Source organism: Mus caroli, unplaced genomic scaffold, assembly GCF_978045245.1.
Source record: "Mus caroli unplaced genomic scaffold, Mus_caroli_1 scaffold_8, whole genome shotgun sequence".
Lineage (NCBI taxonomy): Eukaryota > Metazoa > Chordata > Mammalia > Rodentia > Muridae > Mus > Mus caroli.
Genome location: NW_028227263.1, coordinates 60979066 through 61003603, shown reverse-complemented (window position 1 = coordinate 61003603; position 24538 = coordinate 60979066). Strand labels below are relative to the sequence as shown.

The following is a 24538-nucleotide window of genomic DNA, read 5'->3' as shown; positions in this document are numbered from 1 at the left end:
TCTAGGCAGGGCTGTTTTATCTTTACTGTAAACATTGCCTGGTTCCTGTCAATCCTTTGAAGGCATTCCTCTGTTTTGTGTCAGGTATTTCAATGTACCTTGCCTGCTGTGACACCCTACTCCTTTGTTTTCTGAATTATACAAGCCTGCTATGCACTTTGTGAAAAATTACATCAAGGTACAGCACTCTGTTGTGTTCATATCTGTTTGTCACCTGTTTTATAGCCAACTCCATGCCCACCTGTCTGGAACCCTAATTTTCCACTGAATGAAAGAGGACTACTTAGCCTGATCCATGGGGACTCCCAGACAGGTAAGACTTTATCTCTTTTTCTTCTTTACTTTTCAGGCAAGTATAGGACCTCATCTTAGTGCTGCAGACAGACTGATACAGGCTCAACAGTTTGAGGATGACTAGTAAGCTTTAACATGGGGCAGTCTGTCATTAAAACATGTATAGACATCTCACCAACCGTATAAAAGGCCCACATTGTAGCAATGAAAGGACAGAAACTCAGCACAATTTTAAGAAAACCTATGAGAACGAAAGCTTTCTCAACAAAATCTTGTTGGCATATGCTATAGTTTCTGAATTTGCTGGCTGATTATGGGATAGATCCCCCAGGTGGGGTAGTCTCTGGATGGTCCATTCTTTTGTTCTAGCTCCAAAGTTTGTCTCTGTAACTCCTTCAATGGGTATTTTGTTCCCTTTTCTAAGGAGGAATGAAATATCCACACATTGATCTTCCTTATTCTTGATTTTTTTGTGTTTTGCAAATTGTATCTTGGGTATTTAAGTTTCTGGGCTAATATCCCCCAGAGCTCATGTTTCTAGCTGCATATGTAGTAGAAGATGGCCTAGTCGGCCATTGTTGAGAAGAGAGGTCCCTTGGTCTTACAAACTTTATATGCCCCAGTACAGGAAATCTCCAGAGCCAAGAAAAGTGCGAGTGGGTAAATAGGGGAGCAGGGCAGGGGGAGGGTATAGGGGACTTTTGGGATAGTATCTTAAATATAAATGAAGAAAATATCTAATAAAAAATTGAAAAAAAAAAGCTTTCTTAGGGGAATAAAGCTGCATGTTTCAGTCTAAAAACCCGGTACACCCAGGAAGGATTGTAAATTCCCTCAGGAAACAAGAAGGGCCTTATTCCAGGTCTCTGCCCACACTGTGGTGAAGAGAACTTTGGAGGAATGAATATCAATCAAAGTCCCACTGGCAACATACTTTTAAAAGAGAACACTTAGACATATTTTCTCATTAGCTAAAAATTTTTGAAATTAAATAAAATGAATCACAAATACCAATTCCTTATATATGATAAGGCTTATCTGAAATATCTTGCTTATCACAGGCCAATGGGAGATGCGAAAATGTTTTTCTCAAGATTTACTTGCTCAAACAACTCAACTTCCCGTAAATACTTTCTCATCTCTATCTCAACATTTGGAATTAAGGATCATCTCCTCCATCCTACATTTTACTATAAATACTGATTTTTTTTATTAAATACTCATTTTCTCTATTATATTACCCCATAACTCTACCAATTTCTTCTAAATATTTTCTTTAATCTACTCGAAAGTCACAAATATTCATCATCACCATTTTTATTTTATTCTTATATATTCTACTGAAAGGGGAATAGAATCTTTAACTAAACGTGTCAATGTCACTGTACAAATCTCTCTCTCTCTCTCTCTCTCTCTCTCTCTCTCTCTCACTCTCTCTCTCTCTCCCTCCCTCCCTCCCTCCCTCCCTCCCCTTGCCTTCCCTCTCTCACTCTCTCCCCCGTATCTCTCTCTCACACACACATGCACACGCACACACACACACACACACAAACACACACACACATACACAGAAGAATGATGTCATTTTTAAGGTGATATTGAAACTTTAAATGTTATTTTTGATAAATGTCCTTCAATATTGTGGAGAAATTATCACAATGTCTTCAACATAAATTTCAAATACAGTAACTCCATTTAAAAGTGATGTTACATAAAATGTATATTTATTTATATAAAGTACACACAATCCTTATAAATCCAAACACCCTTAATATTATAAGGATAAGAGAAATAAATTTAAATGTTGAATGAGTATAGTAGATGAAAATATATAGTAATAATGAGAAATAAAATTATGAATTCTATAAATGACAGTTTTGGTATGGAAAATTCTGTACCCGTTTTACTCCTCTCTCAAATTTGATCAGGTATCACAGACACCATATTTTACTCTAGCACTCAAAAATAGAAATAGCAAGTCGTAGCTTGTAAGGGCATCTTTCAATGAAACTAATTAACAAGTTATCTGTTAAAATAGGGAGATGCTTCATAAGTTTCTAATTTATAACTTTACATAAGTTTCTGATATTTGTTAGTGCAAAAAAAAATATGTGGCAATGTCTGTTTTTTACAGAATGTAAAATAAAGGGAAGAAAATTCTCCTTGTGAGAAAAATAGTTCTCTTAGTATTGACTTCTACTGTGGGATTCATAAATCACAACATTTTGAAATTATAATTGATTATTTGAGCAAAATGTGTATGTCTTCTTAATACACATATCTAAATAAAATAAGCGCAGATATCCAAACAGATAATCCAAATAGATAATGTAAAGGGCTTGGACGTCCAGGCTGACAGATCAAACATTAGCAGACAAATAAAGAATATTTTATTGTAGTCTCTATGAAATAAGCAAAATCAATGTTTGTTATAATTTTCTTTGGTAAATCCCAGGACAAAATAAGTTGGAAATTGGCAAATTAATGGAGTCTCTCTAGTAGCATGGTCAATAACATGGGTCATTCATTCAGTATCTACCTAGAAATTGTGACTCAAAAGTGAAAAGACTAAAGACACCTCATCACATGTAGATATTAATTTTATAAGTATTATTTTGCAATGTCTTCTTAATTTAATTCATAACTATGAATTGAATTACTTTTGCGCTAGTGTTATTGAAGAATGAATAATTTGAATATAAACTTTTCATAATCTTAGTATGTAAAAGCTGATTTTGTAGGAAAGAAGGGTAGTAAAATTTTATTATGTGTTTGAAAACAGTTTCTAAAATATATGGGTTTTGGAATTCATTTGCTTTTGTTTTTTGTTTTTCCTACTTGATATATTATATTTCATTGGCCTTACTGTCACATCATAAAAAAAAAATAATAGTTTTCTATATAGTTCTTTGATAGTCTTATTTTTCCACTATTTGTTGATTGTAATACTATTCTTATGTAATTCTTTCTATTCCTTCACTTATCATCCATAGAACATTGTTTACTTTACTTTTTACCTCTTTGATGTCTACTTTTGCTGGATAGAGTGTTTAGGATAAGCTGCCATTCAATGAAAGATAGTCATGTTATTAGGGTGTGGACTTTACTAAAAAATACAAAATCTGTATTTCTTTCCTTAGGGACAGATTTTCTTTTCTAACATTCCCATTCATTAATACCAATGATGGAATTATGTATGTTGCTCTCAACTTCACATTTGGATGTGATCTTTCTTAGATTTGCAAAGCTTTGTGTTTCCTGATATAGTCCCTTGGATTTCATACCTGTCCTGGTGTGTCTTTGAGTTAGTTTTCTTCCAGTCATCCTCCACCTCTGTAACTTACATTTAGTCTGCTCAGATTACTGCAGTAACTCAATGCCCTGAAGAACATGGACTAACTATGATATCCTCAGACTAGAATATTTTGTAGTTTTTTCATTATCACTCCTTCAGCTCAATCATTCCTCTCTGTTAATTATCATATAAAAATAAATGGAAACCTCTGCAATATATTTTGAGAGCTCTCTTGTATTATGTAGTTAATTTTAGAAACCTGGGGTCCTTTAACTCATGCCCACATATGTAGCAGTAGTTCTGCCTGGTCTTCAGGAAGGTCACTAAACAACAGGAGCAGCAGCTATACTGTGTTGTCTGCCTGTGGTTCCTGCTCCACTAAGCAGTCTGAGTTTTCTGTATTGCAGTGACTTGATATTCCAGGAGGGGATGGTACCCATGGTGGTGAATGTAAGACCCCCGAAGCTGGACCTCCACTCAAGTCCTGTAATGAGCTGGCTGGCACCAAAGTGACTGGAGAGAAAACTACACCTGATGCAAACTGCAAGAGATTTTATTATCAGCTGCCTGAGGACTAAGTCCTTCCACCTCGCAGGGCAGAGAAGTTCGGCCTGGAGTGATAACAGTAGGGGGCTTTTAACAGCTAGCTGAGGAATTGGGAGTTGTTGGGAGGAGAGTTGGGAGGAGTTGGAAGGAGTTGGGCTATAGCTCTTCTCTGCTGGGTGTCCTTGGTAAAATTACAATCATCGCATCTCTGGTTGTAAGGTATAGAAACAAAAAGGCTTTTTGCTGGCTATAGAGAACAAAGAGCTTCTTTCTGGCTGTATTTTTAGAGATCAGGGAAAACAAGCTTGGGCCTTACCTTCCAGGGAGAAACACTCTTAAGTCGGGGTCTCACAGTGTGCCTCCTCTTCTCAGAGGAAAACATTTCTTAGTGTTTTAGTTCTGTGAACAGATACCACGACCAAAGAAACACTTTTTTGGATAACATTTAATTAGTGCTGGCTTACAACTTTAAAGGTTCATCAAGGTGGGAGTATAAAAGCATCCAGATGATGCAGGCGAGGAGAGTTTCAAATACAAAGAGTAAAAGACTGGACAGCGATCTCGCACCCCATATCCACATTGACAGGCTTCATCTAACTAGGCTATCATAATTGTTTTGTCACTCCATATTATGTTTGCCTTCTGGTTTCTCTCTGCACCACAGAGCTAACCCTGTTCTACAGCTCTCCACACCACACTCAGAAAGAGCTTGTCTTCAAGGAGCATTGGCACACATATGATTAGAGACTCACAGAATCACAAGAGGTTCTAGTCAGGGATAGCAAGACAAGGTAACACCAGAGATAACTAGATGATGAGAGGCAAGCAAAAGGACATAAGCAATAGAAACCAAATTTATTTGGCATCATCATAATACAGTTCTCCCACCACAGCAACCCCTGAATACCACAACATTCCTGAAAAGCAAGATTGTAAAGTTTGATTTTATTGTGGAGTTCTTGTGTGATTAATTACCAGAGTAATTGTGGCTTCATAGAACGAATTATGTAGTGTTCCTTCTATTTCTATTTTTATGGAATAGTTGAAGGAGTATTGTCTGTAGCTCTTTGTTAAAGGTCTGGTAGATTTCTGCATTAAAGCTAACTGACGCTAGGATTTTCTTGGTTAGGAATATTTAAATGAATTTTGTAAGTTATATGTGCCAGTTTAGATAGTTTGCCTGGTTTTGATTTAACTTTGGTATGTAGTATCTGTCTAGAAAATCATCTGTCTCATCTAGATTTTTCAATTTTTTGTGTGTGGGTGTATGGTCTTTTGAAATAGAATCTGATGATTATTATTTTTTTAATTTCCTCAGTTTCTGTTATGTCTTTCTTTTCACTTGTGATTTTGTTAAGTTTGATACTCTCTCTGGGTCCTTTAGTTTGTTCATTTTTTGTTTATCTATCTTGTTGACATTTTCAATGAACCAGGTTTTGTTGTTTGACTCCTTGTATTGTTTTCTTTCTTTCTTCCTTCCTTTCTTTCTTTCTTTCATCCTTCCTTCCTTCCTTCCTTCCTTCCTTCCTTCCTTCCTTCCTTCCTTCCTTCCTTCCTTCCTTCCTTCCTTCCTTTCTTTCTTTCTTTCTTTCTTTCTTTCTTTCTTTCTTTCTTTTTTTCTATTGGTTGATTTCTGCCCTGAGTTTGACTATTTTCTGCCGTCTACTCCTCTTGGGTGTGTTTGCTTATTTTTGTTCTAGAGCTCTCAGGTGTGTTATTAAGTTGGTAGTGTAGGACCTCTCCAAATTTTTTACTAGGACACATAATATAATAAAATTTCCTCTTAGCACCTCTTTAATTTGCACTATAAGATTAGGGATGCTATTTCATCACTTTCATTGAATTCCAGAAATTCTTTACTTTCTTTCTTCCCTAACCAATTTATTTATCACTTAATAGACAGATGTTCAGTTTCCATGAGTATATGGGGGTTTTTTTTTGTTGTTATTTTGTTGTTGTTTTGTGTGTGTTCATGTGTTTTTTTTTCTTTTTTTTCAAGAAATTTTCTTTATTTACATTTTAAATGTTATCCCCTTTCCTAGTTTCCCCTCCAAAAATCCCCTTTCCCCTCCCCTCTACCCATGCTCCCCTTCTTACCAAGTCCTGCTTCATGGCCTTGCCATTCCCTTATACTGGGGCATAGAACCTTCACAGGACCAAGGGCTTCTCCTCCCATTTATGATAGATTAGGCAATCCTTTGCTACATATACAGCTAGAGCCATGAGTCCCACCATGTGTTTCCATTGATTGTTTGTTTAGTCTCAAGGAGCTCTGGAGATACTGTAGTTCCTCCTATAGGGCTGCAAACCCCATCAGCTCCTTGTGTACTTTCTCTAGCTCCTTGATTTTGGACCCTATGCTCCATCAATAGATGACTGTGAGCATTTACTTCTGTATTTGCCAGGCACTTGCAGAGCCTCTCAGGAGACAGCTGAAGGCTGAAGACAGCTATTAGGCTCCTGTCAGCAAATCCTTATTGGCATATGCAGTAGTTCCTTGTTTTGGTGGTTGTTTATGGGATGGATTCCCAGGTAGAGCAGTTTCTGGATGGTTATTTGTTCAGTCTCTGCTCTGACGTTTGTCTCTATAACTCCTTCTATGGGTATTTTGTTCCCCCTTCTAAGAAGGATCTATGTATTCACACATTATTCTTTCTTCTTCTAGAGTTTCATGTGTTTGGCAAATTGTATTGGTATTTCTGAGCTTCGGGGCTAATATTCATGTATCAGTGAGTGCATATCTTTTGTGTTCTTTTTTGATTGGGTTACCTCATGAAGATGATTCCCAAGGATCAGACTAATGATCTATACAGTGTCCTATCAGCTAAAAAAATAGAAACATTCATTATAGTCTCCCAACCAAAAGAAAGAAAGAAAAAAAAAAAAAAGCCGGGACCAGAGGGGCTTAGTGCAGAGTTCTATCAGACCTTCAAAGCTTCAAAACGACCTAATTCCAATTATCCTCAAACTATTCCACAAGATAGAAACAGAATGAACTCAACCCAACTTATTCTATGAAACCACAAATACTCTGATACCTAAACCACAAAAGACCCAACAAAGAAAGTGACTCTAGACCAATTTGGCTTATGAATATCAATGCAAAAATACTCAGTAAAATTCTCCCAAACTGAATCCAAGGACATATCAAAAGATCATTCATCACAATCAAATAGGCTTCATCACAGGGATGGAGCAATTGTGCAATATATGGAAGTCCATTAACCTAGTCCACTATATAAACAAACTGAAAGACAAAAACCACATGATCTCCTCATTATATGCTGAGAAAGTATTTGACAATATCCAACACCCAATTAGTATCCCTAGAGTAAATGAGACTTGTACAGGAATTTTGTCTTATCTCCTTCATTCACATCTCCTGATCTCAATTTGTCATTGCTGCTCCCTTCTCTGACACCCCTGTTGCCTAAGTTCTGCAGGTCGGGGCACTTTACTAAAAAATATGACAATGAGCCCAACTAATCTCATTTGAAATCAGTAATAAACAAATTAACAATATCATGCAATGACTGCATGTGTCTCCAGCACTTGTAGATATTAAACTTGTAGGGTTTCTTTTAGGGTGGTTTCCTGTTTCTTTAACTCATAAGTATAAATTGAATTACTTTTCGGTCAGTGTTATGGAATAATGAATAATTTGAAATTAAAGTTTTTATAAGCTTAATTTTCAAAAGCTGAGTTTATAAGAAATTTAAGACTAGTAAAATTTTAAATTCATTTTTCTTTAGGGAAGTTTAAACAACAATTTGAGTACACAAAATATCATTCTTTTTTTTTTCATTCACTTGCTTTTATTATTTGCTATGTGTACCAGCCTAATTCCACAAATTTCTCTTACAGTTTGCACAGGCAGTTATCTGGGGTGAAACAGCAAAGAGATGAATGAAAGCAAGAAAAAGGATGCCTTCATTCAACAAAGTACAAATTGAAATAAAACACTAGAAATTCCAGACCCAAAATACATACAAACTATATAAAAGGTTCTTTTTACTGTATATAATTATTTATTTTTATAAATTAAGTCAAATACATTATTTGAGGGACTTGATTCCTTTGCTGTCCATCAAGGTCAATAGAAGATTTGAGGATTTCTTCAGTTTATTTTAGGGACCCTTCAAGTTATCTTTAAACCATTCATTTTAAGGTAGGGTTCACTTGTGTCACCCAAACATCTCTGAAGAGTCTTCATATTCATTCCTCACACTCACAACTCTAATCTTTATGAAGGAAGTGCCAGTGCCTGAAATTAAAAACAAACAAAAAAAACCAAAATTGACACATCAATTTTATACTTTGTTAGCTGTCTTGTAGTTCCTTCCCACAGAACTAACAGTCAGTCCTGTGAGTCAAGTAAAGCAACAAGTTACTGTATGAGGCGTTTCCAATGACGTCTGGCTACTAGGGAAGCCCCATTGGGATAGACCTCAAAACAAAATATGATTCTTAAGTAATATCATTTTTATTAACCTTAATTGTTATATTGATTAATAATTCCAGTCAATTATATTGTAAGAGTGTTGAGGCCAGCCAGCAGCTCACATGTCCGGGTTTGAGCCTGGAAGGCACCTTGGAATCTGGAAGAAAAGAGGGGATCTAGGCAGCAAGAGAAAGAATGGAGCTAAGTCAAGATTCTGATCAAAGCTCAACTTTAGTATTCAGAAACATGGGCTTATAAAGAAGTGGGAAGTGCCCATTCCCTCCAAATCATCTCCAGAATCCAGCTGCAGGTGACCACGTGTATATTCTAGAACAGCTAGGCAGCAGGTAGCAGCAGTGGGAGTGGCAGAACTATAGTGTGGCAGGCTCCACCTCTGCTGATCTCCTGGTGATAGCAGTCAAGCCTGTTCAGCCTGATTTCCGGCTGTGTTGGGAGAGGTTACATCTCCTCCCTGTTGTTAATATAAAAAGGAAAGGCTGGACTGAGGCATAAAATTTATTAATGCTCTATAGTTCTGCCTGAATTCTTAGGGTCTAATGAAGAAACATGTCTCAGTGGGATTCCCTAACTTTTTTCATGGTAAAACCTTATTTGGATAAGACTGTCCTTTCTGTCCTAGTAACCATTTTGCAGACTAGCCCTGAGCTGTTGGCTCATCTTTTGTAATGCTAAATTTAGTTACTGAGTAGGTAACTTCCTTGCTGAATTCCGACTAAATTCCAAATTGTCAGCTTCACAGTCTTACTAGGATGTTGGAAGACTGGCGAAGATTAACTGTATCAGGATAAAATTTTAAAAGGCAGGGAACAGGAAGGAAGGGGTGACAACAGGCTCCTTAGTACAAGGACATTTGGCTTTTCAGGGTGGGAGGCTGTGGAAGAGCTTGCCTTCTCATGGTATGGTCTCCAACCTCTCCCCCCTTTGAATTAAATTTAATAAGGTCACAATTAACTGAGGTGATCAAATGATCTTCTCAACCTTGGATGACCGGGCATTAACCATGGCTGGGGGAGCATTGACCCGATTCCTCCCGTGGGTGCTGTCAGGACCCACAATCATGGCTCTTGGTATCTTTTGGGGGAGGGGAGGCAGAGCCTTAGAAAGATTCTTTTGGTTGTAACTGGAACTAGATACCAACCTCCATCCAAACAAGGTGTGTCTCTCAGGGAACTCAGAAATGGTCAAGTAGGACCTTCCTCTGCAGTGCTTAGCCTCGTACCCACTCTGGTGCCCATACTGGATTCCTATTATCATGAACCAGCATGCACAGTTCTGAGTTCTGTGCGACTCCTAAAGGAGAATTGTCAACCTCAGATTCAGCAAGGCTTCTACAAGAATTATGCCACTTGTAACACCACAATTTGTGGCTCTTAGGCTAAATTAGGAGATGGAGGTCACCCTCCTCATCTCTGTTGTCTCTACGGCCTGAGAAACCAAGGGGACCTTGCATTTGCAGCAAGGGTTGAAAACTGATTCCAAAAGGTTGGGAAATAAGGTAGTGAGCCAAGTAGAAGTAAAGAACCAAATTTTATTCCAATATTCTTGTTTTTCTCTGTAGCATATTCTCTCTTCTAAACTAGTTCTAACGATGTCTATGCTATCTTGAACTAAGCTAGTATTATCAGAATAAAAACAACTTTCTTCTAATATCTGAAATTTCTCTTTCTAGCCCACATAGAAAACCTTAATCCCAAAACAGACCAAAAGCTGGAATGCTTTTAGAATGTAAATTAGTAGCTGCCACCTGCATGCTCTTGGGGGTGGGGATGCAAGCCTGCCACAGTCAGGCTGAAGGGTGTTGATTGACCTGCTTGAAAAACAAAATCCAGACAGTGAAAGGTACCAGTACAAAACTTCTTTTGGCGAAGTCCAGGTACTTTATTCAGTTGCAAATTAGCAAGGCTCAAGCTCAGTCTCTGGCCTCCTTGTGGGCTGTTGGCTTTGAGAATTGAAGGAAGACCACAGCTTCTCTGGGAGAGGAGCCTGTGCTCTGAACTGACTTTGCTAGGTAATTAAGAATTTTAGCTATCTTCAATAGGAATCTCTAATATTGGACTATTACTAGACCAGCCTAAGATTGAGTTATAATAACTGGTTACATTGAAGAAAAGAGAAAAATCATTATGACTCTATTAAATGACTAATCTTACTAAGTCAGAATATACAGTCTCTGATGTTGTTTTTGCCATAATGTTAAAAAGCTTGAAGCAAGACAGCTTCACTAGTCCAAACTGGAAAAATGGCAAGCAAGGATGAGTCAAAAACATGTACCCAATTTAGCTTCCTTGTCACTTCAGTCAGGGCACTGAACCAACTCACCAACCAGTTTGTCACACAAATTAACTATCATGCTTCTGCAGCATTCTGTGGGGAGAACCTATATTTTTTCCCTTTCCTAATAAGGTAGCTGTTTAGGATCAAACCATATGCCAATAAGTAGATCCTTTTAGATACTATAAAGCATTTATTAAATTCTTTGACATCCAAATTTCAAAATTCTAAAATAAAAGTATGATTTAAATACTGTGCATGGAAATGCACTAAATAATATGTATGGGAATATATTTTCCCTCTCCTTTGACTTTTAAGAAGTTAAAGTTTTAAAGTTCTATAATACCTTATCCTTGAGAATTAATACTTTGTTGGCGAAACATATCAAATACGTGACTGTAATAGTCAGTATTAATGTAACATGGGCAGTGACCAGTAGCACTTTCAATTGTTTCCCTTAAAGAGCAGTTGTAATTATAGGGCTTGAAAGTTATTAATAGTCACATGTGCATTATATATTTATTTATTAACTTAGAAATAAGAGCATTTATTTGTAGCCATTTATTAAGTATAAGTCATCAAGAATTCATACCCTTATGTGGAAACAGTAGTAACTGAGGAACACTAAGAGGAAAGAATTTTACATGTACAATTTTCAAGAATACTAAAATATTATCTTAAAACATAACAGTATTGAATATATAAAGAACGAGATTATATATCTAATCTATAGAATATATAAAGAACGAGATTATATACCTAATCTATCTTATATGTATGAACTACAGACTGCCTGAGATATAATCCAGCATGGTATTGTTTTAAGATGTCTAGGCAATCCAGAACAACTTATTAAATGTCTAAAAAATGCCTTCTTAAATGGACAGAATTTTTTCTATGAGTTGTATATGCATAAGTAATTGCAAATTTGAAAATTAATAGCATTTGAGGGATGAACAATCTTAAGCAATTGTAAGCTCTGAGATATAACATTGACTATTAATATTCAAATTAAGGTTTGCTTGTTCAGCATTCTAAAACACCATCTACAGCACACAACTTAATTATCTGTGTTGAACAGGGGGAAACTCAAAAGAATAAGCATGTGATCTAATTTACATCTACTTATTTTCCATAGAGGGGTGTTTTAAACACAGTAACTGGGATGTAAGCATGCATGAATTTATAGAAGATATAAAAGCATGCATAAAAACAATTTTTAATGTGTCATTTAAAATGAGAGTATGCAATAGATCAATTATTAATATTCTGTAATAACCAATTTAATTGTTGTTTTGAACACGGAACAGACACTTAGTCAGGTTTTTAAGACACAATTTTTGTTATAGGTTTTCTAAAATACACGGATATATTTTACAATTCTTTATTAGCACCACAATGGTTCTAGTAGGATGTTAAAACTGTTTGGAGGTGAAAGCCACCTCAGCCTTGCTCACCCTCAGCCTTTCTCTCAGGCAGAAGAGGCAGAAGGCAGCCCAATCTGTTGTAGGCCAGACAACCCAAGCGAGGATGGCAAAATACCCCGAGTCTTAGCAGGAAAAATATGGCTATCCCGATCGAGACAGGGGGAGGCTCATGGGCAAAGGTGAACATGGCCCTCTCCTGAGTTCGCTGTAAAGCTGCCCACTTTATGGCGGCCTCTCGCACCACTATAGCTCCAGTAAAGCTGTGTGTTCCAAGGCCCTGCCCCATAGTAGCCAGCAGCTAGCTGACTCCACGTGGGCCAATGATCGGCTGGGAGGATGAGAAAAATGACTTTACAATAATGGTTTCTCTTGCCAAAGAATTGCTGTGGGCACATTTAATAACCAATAACTAAAATAGGCAGCTAAGATTTAATTAACATTGATTATAATTGATAACAACTATAAAAACTTTCTTAATTTCTGCAACCTAATTTGTGTTCTTTGACAACAAATTTGTGTCTCACTTAATAGCACCTGACCAAAGCTTAAGTTCTCTTGTGGTGATTTTAAGGTGAGGTCTTAGCCAATTAACATCTCCTGGAAGCTTTTGAAAATAAAATCTTGAAGCAAATCAATTTTTCCTTCTTAGATTTTTCTGGACCATGATTTCCTAGTATAACTAAAAACCTAAGTATTAAAAGATATTATCTCTGAAATCTTAAGAAATCTTCCCTGAAGGCAGGGAGAGGTGAGATCACAGGAAGTTCTCAGTCACGGTTTGTGAAACAAAGGAAATTTCCCACCAGCTTCCCTGAGGCTGCTATGAACTTGCATTAACTGGAACATTAGAAAATTTTTTCTAACACAAGCATTATGGCTCTCCTGTAAGGAGGACCACATTTTTCAACTACTAAGTATCTAGTAATATTGGATTGCAACTACAACCCTGGGAAAGCAAAACTCAATTTCAAAACAATTTATCACTCTAAGAATCAACATTAAAACTTCACTACTACATTGCAAAATTTGACTACCAATTTATATCTATGAAGGTATGACAATGTAAACTTTAACGCTTCATTAAAGAGACATTGCTTTAAATCATATCTTAATCTTACTTTCTAGGATAAGAATCACATTAATTATTATCTCAGCTAAAGGTATCTTAAGAGGCCCAGTTTTTTGGCCTGCTATGCCATGTGTTTGAAAAGACTCCTGAGTTGCCAATTTAAGGCTAACCTTCTGTTACCAAAGAAACAATTATTTAATCTTGACGAATAACTTATGAGCTGATTCTGAAAATATGGAGAGCACATTACCAACAAAAAACAAACAAACAAACAAACAAAAAACAAAAAACAAAAAAAAAACAAATGAAGCAGTTACACTTAGACCAGAGAATATTAATTTTTCTAGCTACAATCATAAAATAATAAGCACTTTATCATTAGCTAAATGCAATAATCTCAAATGCAGAGAATTTTCTTAGGGCAAACCATCTATCAGCTTTTCTGCCCCCAATACCATGAGGCTACAAACTCTCTTTTTTCCTTTAAAGAGCAATTTTTCCAGCAGGGGCCCTTCTGCTGTGTGCCTGATTCCTGACTAAGGCCTGTGGCCACTCTCGGTTTTGCTATACCAGCAGAAAAATATTTAGTCATCTTTTATCTTCCAACATGAAAACACAGAACATTCATTCAAACAGACTGGACATGAACATACATCAATTGAACACATGAACAGACTGGTGTACCAGACATTAGACAAGACGTTAGATAAAAACACAAAGAGGGCAGAGAACTTCTGCTGTAGGGCCCAGAGAGAACAAAGCAGGGTACCCCTAAAATTTCTCTCTACTTCTGGGACATTTTCCTCCCACCTGATGCAGTTTCTGACTTTGGCCATCTGCCTAATAATTAAATCCCTTTTATTAAATCCTTTCTTTTCTCACACCTAAAAAAGCAGCTTCTGCAAGATGTGGCTAACTGCCTGTTACATTCCTAGATCCTGATAATCTCACTGCTGAACCTAAGTGAATCTAGCACACAGGTTTAGCGCTGCTCCAGCTTAGACTGTACCACACCTGGCAACCTTTTGCCTGTTGCTTCTCATGTTCCAGTGCGAATTTTCTTTAATTATTTTCTTCTTCCATGGAGCTTCAAACCAGCAGTATTCCTTCCCATGTCCTCTGCCATTTCCTAGGTCCCGAGTTGGTTCGCCAATTTGTTGAGGCCAGCCAGTGGCTCCCATATCAAGTTATATTTAAACAATTGATTTTAAGGTAGGGTTCACTTGTGTCACCCAAACATCTCTGAAGAGTCTTCATATCCATTCCTCACACTCACAACTCTAATCTTTATGAAGGAAGTGCCAGTGCCTGAAGTTAAAAACAAACAAACAAACAAACAAAAAAACAAAATTGACACATCAGTTTTATACTTTGTTAGCTGTCATGTAGTTCCTTTACACAGACCTAACAGTCAGTCCTGTGAGTCAAGTAAAACCACAAGTTACTGTATGAGGCGTTTCCAATGACGTCTGGCTACTAGGGAAGCCCCATCGGGATAGACCTCAAAACAAAATATGATTATTAAATAATATCATTTTATTAACCTTAATTTTTATATTGATTAATAATTCCAGTCAATTATATTGTAAGAGTGTTGAGGCCGGCCAGCAGCTCACATGTCTGGATTCGAGCATGGAAGGCAACTTGGAACCTGGAATAAAAGAGGGAATCTAGGTGGCAAGAGAAAGGATGTGGCTATGTCAAGATTCTGATCAAAGCTCAATTTTAATATTCAGAAACACGGGATTATAAAGAATGGGGAGGGGCCCATTCCTGCCAAATAATCTTCAGAGTCCAGCTGCAGGTGACCACGTGTATACTCTGGAACAGCTAGGCGGCAGGTAGCAATAGTAGGAGTGGCAGAACTATAGGGTGGCAGGCTCCACCTCCGATGATATCCTGGTGATAACAGTCAAGCCTGTTCAGCCTGATTTCGGGCTGTGAGGGGGAGGTTACATTAGAACTATCTGCATAACGGTTCACCATAACAATGCACATAAGCCATAGATTATATTCAGTTTGAATTTCCATTTAAAGTTAGTTATAAACAGTTTTATTTATTTCTTTTCTGTAATAACTTCGTTTAAGGACAAGTTTGTACAAGCAATAGGAAGAAAGAATTATCCCTGAAAGGAGTGAGTAAATCTCACCATAAAAGTCAATCAAAAAATAGTCAAAAAACTTAGTGTATGTGACTGGGCATAGAGCCCATTGATTTTTTTTTTTAAATATCATTTGTTAGAGTATATCTTCAAAAGTGTATGGGTTTTGCATTGAGTGGCTTCAGGTGTTTTGTCTTGTTTTGTTTTGTTTCTTTTCTATTTGTGAATTGAGTCCACTGATGGTGAGGGATATTAATGACCAATGAAAGATCCTATTATTTTGTTGCTAGAAATGTTAGTGTGTGTGTGTGTGTATGAGTGTGTGTATCTCCTCCTTGTGTTGCAGTTTTACATTTTTTTTAAATTTTTTATTACGTATTTTCCTCAATTACATTTCCAATGCTATCCCAAAAGTCCCCCATGGCCTCCCCCAACTTCCCTACCCATCCATTCCCACTTTTTGGCCCTGGCGTTCTCCTGTACTGGGGCATATAAAGTTTGCCTGTCCAATGGGCCTCTCTTTCCAGTGATGGCCTACTAGGACATCTTTTGATACATTTGCAGCTAGAGTCAAGAGCACTGGGGTACTGGTTAGTTCATAATGTTGTTGCACCTACAGGGTTGCAGATCTCTATAGCTCCTTGGATACTTTCTCTAGCTCCTCCATTGGGGGCCCTGTGATCCATCCAATAGCTGACTGTGAGCATCCACTTCTGTGTTTGCTAGGCCCCGGCCTAGTCTCACAAGAGACAGCTATATCATGGTCCTTTCAGCAAAATCTTGCTAGTTTATGCAATGGTGTCATCGTTTGGAGGCTAATTATGGGATGGATCCCTGGATATGGCAGTCTCTAGATGGTCCATCCTTTTGTCTCAGCTCCAAACTTTGTCTCTGTAAATCCTTCCATGGGTGATTGTTTCCAATTCTAAGAAGGGGCAAAGTGTCCATACTTTGGTCGTCGTTCTTCTTCAGTTTCATGTGTTTTACAAATTGTCTTTTATATCTCGGTTATACTAAGTTTCTGGGCAAATATCCACTTGTTAATGAGTACATATCATTTGAGTTCTTTTGTGATTGTGTTAACTCACTCAGGATGATGCCCTCCAGGTCCAATCATTTGCCTAGGAATTTCATAAATTCATTGCTTTTAATAGCTGAGTACTACATCATTGTGTAAATGTACTACATATTTTGTATCCATTCCTCTGTTGAGGGACATCTGAGTTCTTTTCAGCTCCTGGCTATTATAAATAAGGCTGCTATGAACATAGTGGAGCATGTGTCCTTCTTACCGGTTGGGAAATCTTCTGGATATATGCCCAGGAGAGGTATTACGGCATCCTTCAGTAGTACTATGTCCAATTTTCTGGAGAACCACCAGACTGATTTCCAGAGTGGTTGTACAAGCTTGCAATCCCACCAACAATGGAGGAGTGTTCCTCTTTCTCCACATCCTCACCAGCATCTGCTGTCACACGTATTTTTGATCTTAGCCATTCTGACTGGTGTGAGATGGAATCTCAGGGTTGTTTTGATTTGCATTTCTCTGATGATTAAGAATGTTGAACATTTTTTCAGGTGTTTCTCAGCCACTCGGTATTCCTCAGGTGAGAATTCTTTGTTTAGCTCTGAGCTCCATTTTTTAATGGGGTTATTTGATTTTCTGAAGTCCACCTTCTTGAGTTCTTTATATATTTTGGATATTAGTCCCCTATCTGATTTAAGATAGGTAAAGATCCTTTCCCAATCTGTTGTTGGCCTTTTTGTCTTATTGACAGTGTCTTTTGCCTTGCAGAAGCTTTGCAGTTTCATGAGGTCCCATTTGTCAATCCTCGATCTTACAGCACAAGCCATTGCTGTTCTATTCAGGAATTTTCCCCTGTGCCCATATCTTCGAGGCTTTTCCCCACTTTCTCCTCTATACGTTTCGGTGTCTCTGGTTTTATGTAAAGTTTCTTAATCCACGTAGATTTGACCTTAGTATAAGGAGATAGGAATGGATCAATTCACATTCTTCTACATAATAACACCCAGTTGTGCCAGCACCATTTGTTGAAAATGCTGTCTTTCTTCCACTGCTCTCTGGTCGAACATCAAGTGACCATAGGTGTGTGGGTTCATTTCGGGGTCTTCAATTCTATTCCATTGGTCTACTTCTCTGTCACTATACCAGTACCATGCAGTTTTTATCACAATTGCTCTGTAGTAGAGCTTTAGGACAGGCATGCTGATTCCAGCAGAGGTATTTTTATCCTTGAGAAGAGTTTTTGCTCTCCTAGATTTTTTGTTATTCCAGATCAATTTGGAGATTGCTCTTTCTAATTCGTTGAAGAATTGATTTGGAATTTTGATGGGGATTGCATTGAATCTGTAGATTGCTTTTGGCCAGATAGCCATTTTTACAATATTGATCCTGCCAATCCATGAGCATGGGAGATCTTTTCATCTTCTGAGATCTTCTATAATTTCTTTCTTCAGAGACTTGAAGTTTTTATCATACATATCTTTCACTTCCTTAGTTAGAGTCACGACAATATATTTTATATTATTTGTGACTATTGAGAAGGGTGTTGTTTCCCTAATTTCTTTCTCAGCCTGTTTATTTTTTGTGTAGAGAAAGGCCATTGACTTGTTAGAGTTAATTTTATATCCAGCTACTTCACCGAAGCTGTTTATCAAGTTTAGGAGTTCTCTGGTGGAATTTTTAGGGTCACTTATATATACAATCATATCATCTGCAAAAAGTGATATTTTGACTTCTTCTTTACCAATTTGTAATCCCTTTGATCTCCTTTTATTGTCGAATTGCTCTGGCTAGGACTTCAAGAACTATGTTGAATAGGTAGGGAGAAAGTGGGCAGCCTTGTCTAGTCCCTGATTTTAGTGGGATTGCTTCAAGCTTCTCTCCATTTACTTTGATGTTGGCTACTGGTTTGCTGTAGATTGCTTTTATCATGGTTAGGTATGGGCCTTGAATTCCTGATCTTTCCAAGACTTTTATCATGAATGGGTGTTGGATCTTGTAGAATGCTTTTTCTGCATCTAAGGAGATGATCATGTGGTTTTGGTCTTTGAGTTTGTTTATATACTGGATTACGTTGGTGGATTTCTGTATATTAAACCATCCCTGCATCTTTGGAATAAAACCTACTTGGTCAGGATGGATGATTGCTTTAATGTGTTCTTGGATTTGGTTAGCGAGAATTTTATTGAGGATATTTGTATCTATATTCATAAAGGAAATTGGTCTGAAGTTCTCTATCTTTGTTGGATCTTTCTGTGGTTTAGGTATCAGAGTAATTGTGGCTTCATAGAATGAGTTGGGTAGAGTTCCCTCTACTTTTATTTTGTGAAATAGCTTGTGCAGAACTGGAATTAGATATTCTTTGAAGGTCTGGTAGAACTCTGCACTAAACCCATCTGGTCCTGGGCATTTTTTTGGCTGGGAGACTATTAATGACTGCTTCTATTTCTTTAGGGGATATGGGACTGTTTAGATCATTAACTTGATCCTGATTTAACTTTGGTACTTGGTATCTGTCTAGAAATTTGTCCATTTCGTTCAGGTTTTCCAGTTTTGTTGAGTATAGCCTTTTGTAGGATCTGATGGTGTTTTGGATTTCTTCAGGATCTGTTGTTATGTCTCCCTTTTCATTTCTGATTTTGGTAATTAGGATGTTGTCCCTGTGCCCTCTATTGAGTCTAGCTAAGGGTTTATCTATCTTGTTGATTGTCTCGAAGAACCAGTTCCTTGTTTGGTTGATTCTTTGAATAGTTCTTCTTGTTTCCACTTGGTTGATTTCACCACTGAGTTTGATTATTTCCTTCCATCTACTCCTCTTGGCTGAATTTTCTTCCTTTTTTTCTAGAGCTTTTAGATGTGTTGTCAAGCTGCTAGTGTGTGTTCTCTCCAGTTTCTTTTTGGAGGCACTCAGAGCTATGAGTTTCCCTCTTAGAAATGCTTTCATTGTGTCCCATAGGTTTGGGTATGTTGTGGATTCATTTTCATTAAACTCTAAAAATAGTCTTTAATTTCTTTCTTTATTCCTTCCTTGACTAAGGTATCATTGAGAAGAGTGTTGTTCAGTTTCCACGTGAATGTTGGGTTTCCATTATTTATGTTGTTATTGAAGATCAGCCTTAATCCATTGTGGTCTGATAGGATGCATGGGACAACTTCAATATTTTTGTATCTGTTGAGGCCTATTTTGTGACCAATTATATGGTCAATTTTGGAGAAGGTCCCGTGAGGTGCTGAGAAGAAGGTATATCCTTTTGTTTTAGGATAAAATGTTCTGTAGATATCTGTTAACTCCATTTGTTTCATAATTTCTGTTAGTTTCACTGTGTCCCTGTTTAGTTTCTGTTTCCATGATCTGTCCATTGATGAAAGTGGTGTGTTGAAGTCTCCCACTATTATTGTGTTAGGTGCAATGTGTGCTTTGAGCTTTACTAAAGTTTCTTTAATTAATGTGGCTGCCCTTGCATTTGGAGCATAGATATTCAGAATTGAGAGTTCCTCTTAGAGGATTTTACCTTTGATGAGTATGAAGTGTCCCTCCTTGTCTTTTTTGATAACTTTGGGTTGGAAGTTGATTTTATTCGATATTAGAATGGCTACTCCAGTTTGTTTCTTCAGACCGTTTGCTTGGAAAATTGTTTTCCAGCCTTTCACTCTGAGGTATTGTCTGTCTTTTTCCCTGAGAAGGGTTTCCTGTAAGCAGCAGAATGTTGGGTCCTGTTTGTGTAGCCAGTCTGTTAGTCTCTGTCTTTTTATTGGGGAATTGAGTCCATTGATATTAAGAGATATTAAGGGAAAGTAATTGTTGCTTCCTTTTATTTTTGTTGTTAGAGTTGGCATTCTGTTCTTGTGGCTGTCTTCTTTTTGGTTTGTTGAGGGATTACTTTCTTGCTTTTCATAGGGTGTGATTTCCATTCTTGTATTGGTGTTTTTTCTGTTATTATCCTTTGAAGGGTTGGATTCCTGGAAAGATAATGTGTGTATTTGGTTTTGTCCTGGAATACTTTGGTTTCTCCAACTATGGTAATTGAGAGTTTGGCTGGGTATAGTATCCTTGGCTGGCATTTGTGTTCTCTTAGTGTCTGTATAACATATGTCCAGGCTCTTCTGGCTTTCAAAGCAGTTTTACATTTTTATCCTCTTTTGTGTTAGATTACTAGAAGGATGTCTTTTAATTTTTTTTTCATGGAATATCTTAGTTTCTCCATTTACAGTGATTGAAATTTTTGCTGAGTATGCAAGTCTGAGCTGACATTTGTTATTTCATAGGGTTTGTAAGAAATGTTTACAGTGTCTTCTGACCTTTTAGAATTTCTGTTGAGAAGTTATAAAATTCTGGAGACTTTTAAAGAACATTCAGAAACTTCATAAGACAAAGAAAACAACTGAATATAGAAAAAAAAATTCTGAACAGTAACAGAACTGCTGAGTAGAACCATTTCTGATTTCAAGTGTTACGGTTAGGCTATAGTAATTAAGGCCACATTGTATTTGAGTAAACAAGATACATTGATCAATGGCTAGAAATAAATGTTAATTATATATTGACATATCTGTGGGCAACTGTAGAAAAGTTTGATGGTAAATTTTTCATGCTGTCTTTGCCTTCCTTGATATTAAAAATGATTTTTTGATCTCTCTCTCTCTCTCTATGTCTCTCTGTCTCTCTTTCTTGCCTTCTTTCTTTCTTCTCACTGAAGACCCCATTACTCTTTCGGTCCACCCTCTTACCATTGCATATCCCATATCTCCTCCACACCTCCTGCCTCCACAATGCTTTCCCTACCACCCACACCCGTCCCAGCAAGACCTTTAAACTCCCTGGGGACTCCAGTCACTTGAGAGTTAGGAGCATTTCTCTCATTATACCTAGACCTAGAAGTTCTCTGCTATATAGGTATTGGGGGGGGCGTATCAGTTGGTGTATGCTGTCTGCTTGGTAATCCAGGTTTTGATATTCCCTGGGGTCCAGATTAATTGAGACTGCTGGTTCTCCTTACAGGGTCACTTTCCTCCTATGCCTCCTTATCACAGGGGTCATCAGATTCTGTTCATTGCATGGAGACAAATTTCTGCATCTGACACTTTCAGTTGCTTGTAAGGTGTGTCATAGGGCAGACATGATAGGTCCATTTTTGTGAGCACACTCTATCCTCAGTAATAGTGTCTGGCCTTGTGGCTTCCCTTTGACCTGGATACCTTTATGGTTCTGTTGGGGTAACTCCTTTTCCTCAGCTTCCTCTTCATTTTATTGGATCCGAGTTACTTCACTTATGGTGGTATTTTCTAATTCCATTTATTTGACTGCCAAATTCAAGTTTTCCTCATTCTTAATAGCTGAATAGTATTCTATTGTGTAAATGGAAATCATTTTCTGTATTCATTCTTCTGTCATGGAACATCTGGGTTGTTTCCTGCTTCTAGCTATCACACACAAAAAAAAAAAAAAAAAAAAGCCAATATGAACATAGTGGAACAACTGCTCCTATGGCTTAGTGTGGTATCATTTGGATATATTCCCGAGTGGTATTTCTGGGTCTTCAGGTAGATCTATTTCCAATTTTCTGAGGAACCTCTAGATTGATTCCTAGAGTGATTGTACCTATCTGCAAAACCACCAACAATGGAGGAATATTCCTCTTTCTCCACATCCTTGCTAACATGTGATGTCACCTGAGGTTTTGATCTTAGCCATTCTGATTGCTGTAAGGTGGAATCTCAGGATTGTTTTGATTTCTAATTCCCTAATCAATAAAGACTTTGAACATTTCTTTAGGTGCTTCTCAGCCATTCGGGATTCTTCTGTAGTGAATTTTATGATTAATTATATAACACATTTTTGCTTGGATTGTTTGGCTTTTTGGTGATGAGCATCTTGAATAATTTATATATTTCAAAAATTAGCACTCTATTGATTGTGGAGTTAGTGAATATATTTTCCCAATCTGTAGGTTGCTGATTTGTCTTATTCACTATGTCCTTTGCCTTTCAGAAGCTTTCCAGTTTCATGAGGGTACATTTAATAACTGTTTTTTTTTTAAATATTTTATGAGATATTTTCCTTATTTACATTTCAAATGTCCTCTTTCTTGGTTTCATCTAAAAGCTCCTTTCCTTTATTCACTCCCCTCTCCCCCTGCTCACCCACCCATTCAATCCTGCTTCCTGACCCTGACATTACCCTACACTTGAGCATAGAGCATTCACAGGAGGGCCTCTTCTCCCATTGATGACTGACTAGGCCATCCTCAGCTGCATGTGTAACAGGAGCCATGAGTTCCACCATGTATATTCTTTGGTTGATGGTTTAGTCCCTTGGAGCTCTGGGGATACTGGTTAATTCATATTGATGTTCCTCCTATGGAGTTGTAAACCCATTCAACTCCTTGGGTCCTTTCTCTAGCTCCTTGATTGGGAAGCCTGTGCTCAGTCCAATGGATTCCTGTGTGCATCTACTTCTGTATTTGTCAGCCACTGGCATAGCCTCTCAAGGGACAACTATATCAGGCTCCTGTGTGCCATCACTTGTTGGTATTCACAAGAGTGTCTGGGTTTTGTAAATGTATATGAGAAGGATTCTCAGGTGGGGCAGACTTTGACTGGTAATTCCTTCAGTCTCTGCTCCAAAGTTTGTCTCTGAAACTCCTTCCATGGATATTTTGTTCTCCTTTCGAAGTACACATTGGTCTTTCTTCTTCTTGAAATTCATGTGATTTGTGAATTGTATCTTGGGTTTTCCGATATTCTGGGATTATATCCACTTATAAGTGAGTGCACATAATGTGTGTTCTTTAGTGATTGGGTTACCTCACTCAGGATGATATCCTCCAGATATATCCATTTTCCTAAGACTTTCATGAATTAATTTTTATAGCTGAGTAGTACTCTATTGTATAATGTATCACATTTTCTGTATCCGTTCCTCTGTTGACAGACATGTGGGTTCTTTCCAGATTCTAGCTATTATAAATAAGGCTGCTGTGAACATATTATTCGTTATTACATGTTGTCTTTATTACTTACATGTTGGAACATTTTCTGGGTATATGCCCAGCAGTAGTATTGCTCGGTCCTCGGATAGTATTATGACCAATTTTGTGAATACCTGCCAAACTGATTTCCAGAGTGGTTGTACCAGTTTGCAATCCCACCAGCAATGGAGGAGTGTTCCTCTTTCTCCACATCCTCACCAGCAACTGCTGTCGCCTGAGATTTTGAACTTACTCATTCTGACACATGTGAGGTGGAATATTATGGTTGTTTTGATTTGCATTTCCCTTATGACTAAGGATGTTGAACATTTTTTAGGTGTTTCTCAGCCATTCAGTATTTCTCAGTTGAGAATTCTTTGTTTAGATTTGTACCCCATTTTTTAACAAGGTTATTTATTTCTCTGGAATCTAACATTTGAGTTCTTGTATATATTGGATGTTAGCCCTCTATCAGATTTAGGATTGGTAAAGATATTTTCCCAATCTGTTGGTTGCCCTTTTATCTTATTGACAGTGACCTTTGCCTTACAGTAGCTTTGCAATTTTATGAGGTCCCATTTGTCGACTCTTGATTTATAGCACAAACCATTGGTGTTCTGTTCATGAATATTTCTGGTGTGCCCATATTTTTGAGGCTCTTCTGCACTTTCTCCTATATAAGTTTCAGTGTTGCTGGTTTTATGTGGAGTTCTATGATACATTTAGAATTGAGCTTTGTACAAAGACATAAGAATGAATCAATTTGCATTCTTCTACATGCTCATTGCCAGTTGAGCCAGCACCATTTTTGGAAAATACTGTATTTTATTCTACCAGATATTTTTAGCTCCTTTGTCAATGATCAAGTGACCAAAATAGTGCGGGATAATTTCTGGGTCTTGAATTCTATTCTATTTCTCTACATGCCTTTCATTATAACAGTACCATGCAGTTTTTTTTTTTTTTTTTTTTTTATCACAAATGCTCTGTAGAAAAGCTTGAGGTCAGGGATGGTGATTCCATTAGAAATTCCTTTATTGTTGAGAATTGCTTTGGCTATCGTAGGTTTTTGTTATTCCA

The 24538-nt window shown here is 37.4% G+C and overlaps 2 non-coding genes and 1 pseudogene across 2 annotated transcripts; 1 reads left to right on the top strand and 2 right to left on the bottom strand.

Annotated features, from left to right (window-relative positions):
- LOC147002943 (vomeronasal type-2 receptor 116-like) overlaps positions 1-24538 on the top strand; it is a 438646-nt pseudogene that overhangs the window by 12739 nt on the left and 401369 nt on the right.
- LOC115030291 (small nucleolar RNA SNORA18) lies at positions 8458-8588 on the bottom strand. Its single transcript, XR_003835878.1, has one exon. It is a non-coding gene; the product is annotated as a small nucleolar RNA SNORA18 (small nucleolar RNA).
- Positions 14741-14871, bottom strand: LOC115030292 (small nucleolar RNA SNORA18). The gene has a single exon (XR_003835879.1). It is a non-coding gene; the product is annotated as a small nucleolar RNA SNORA18 (small nucleolar RNA).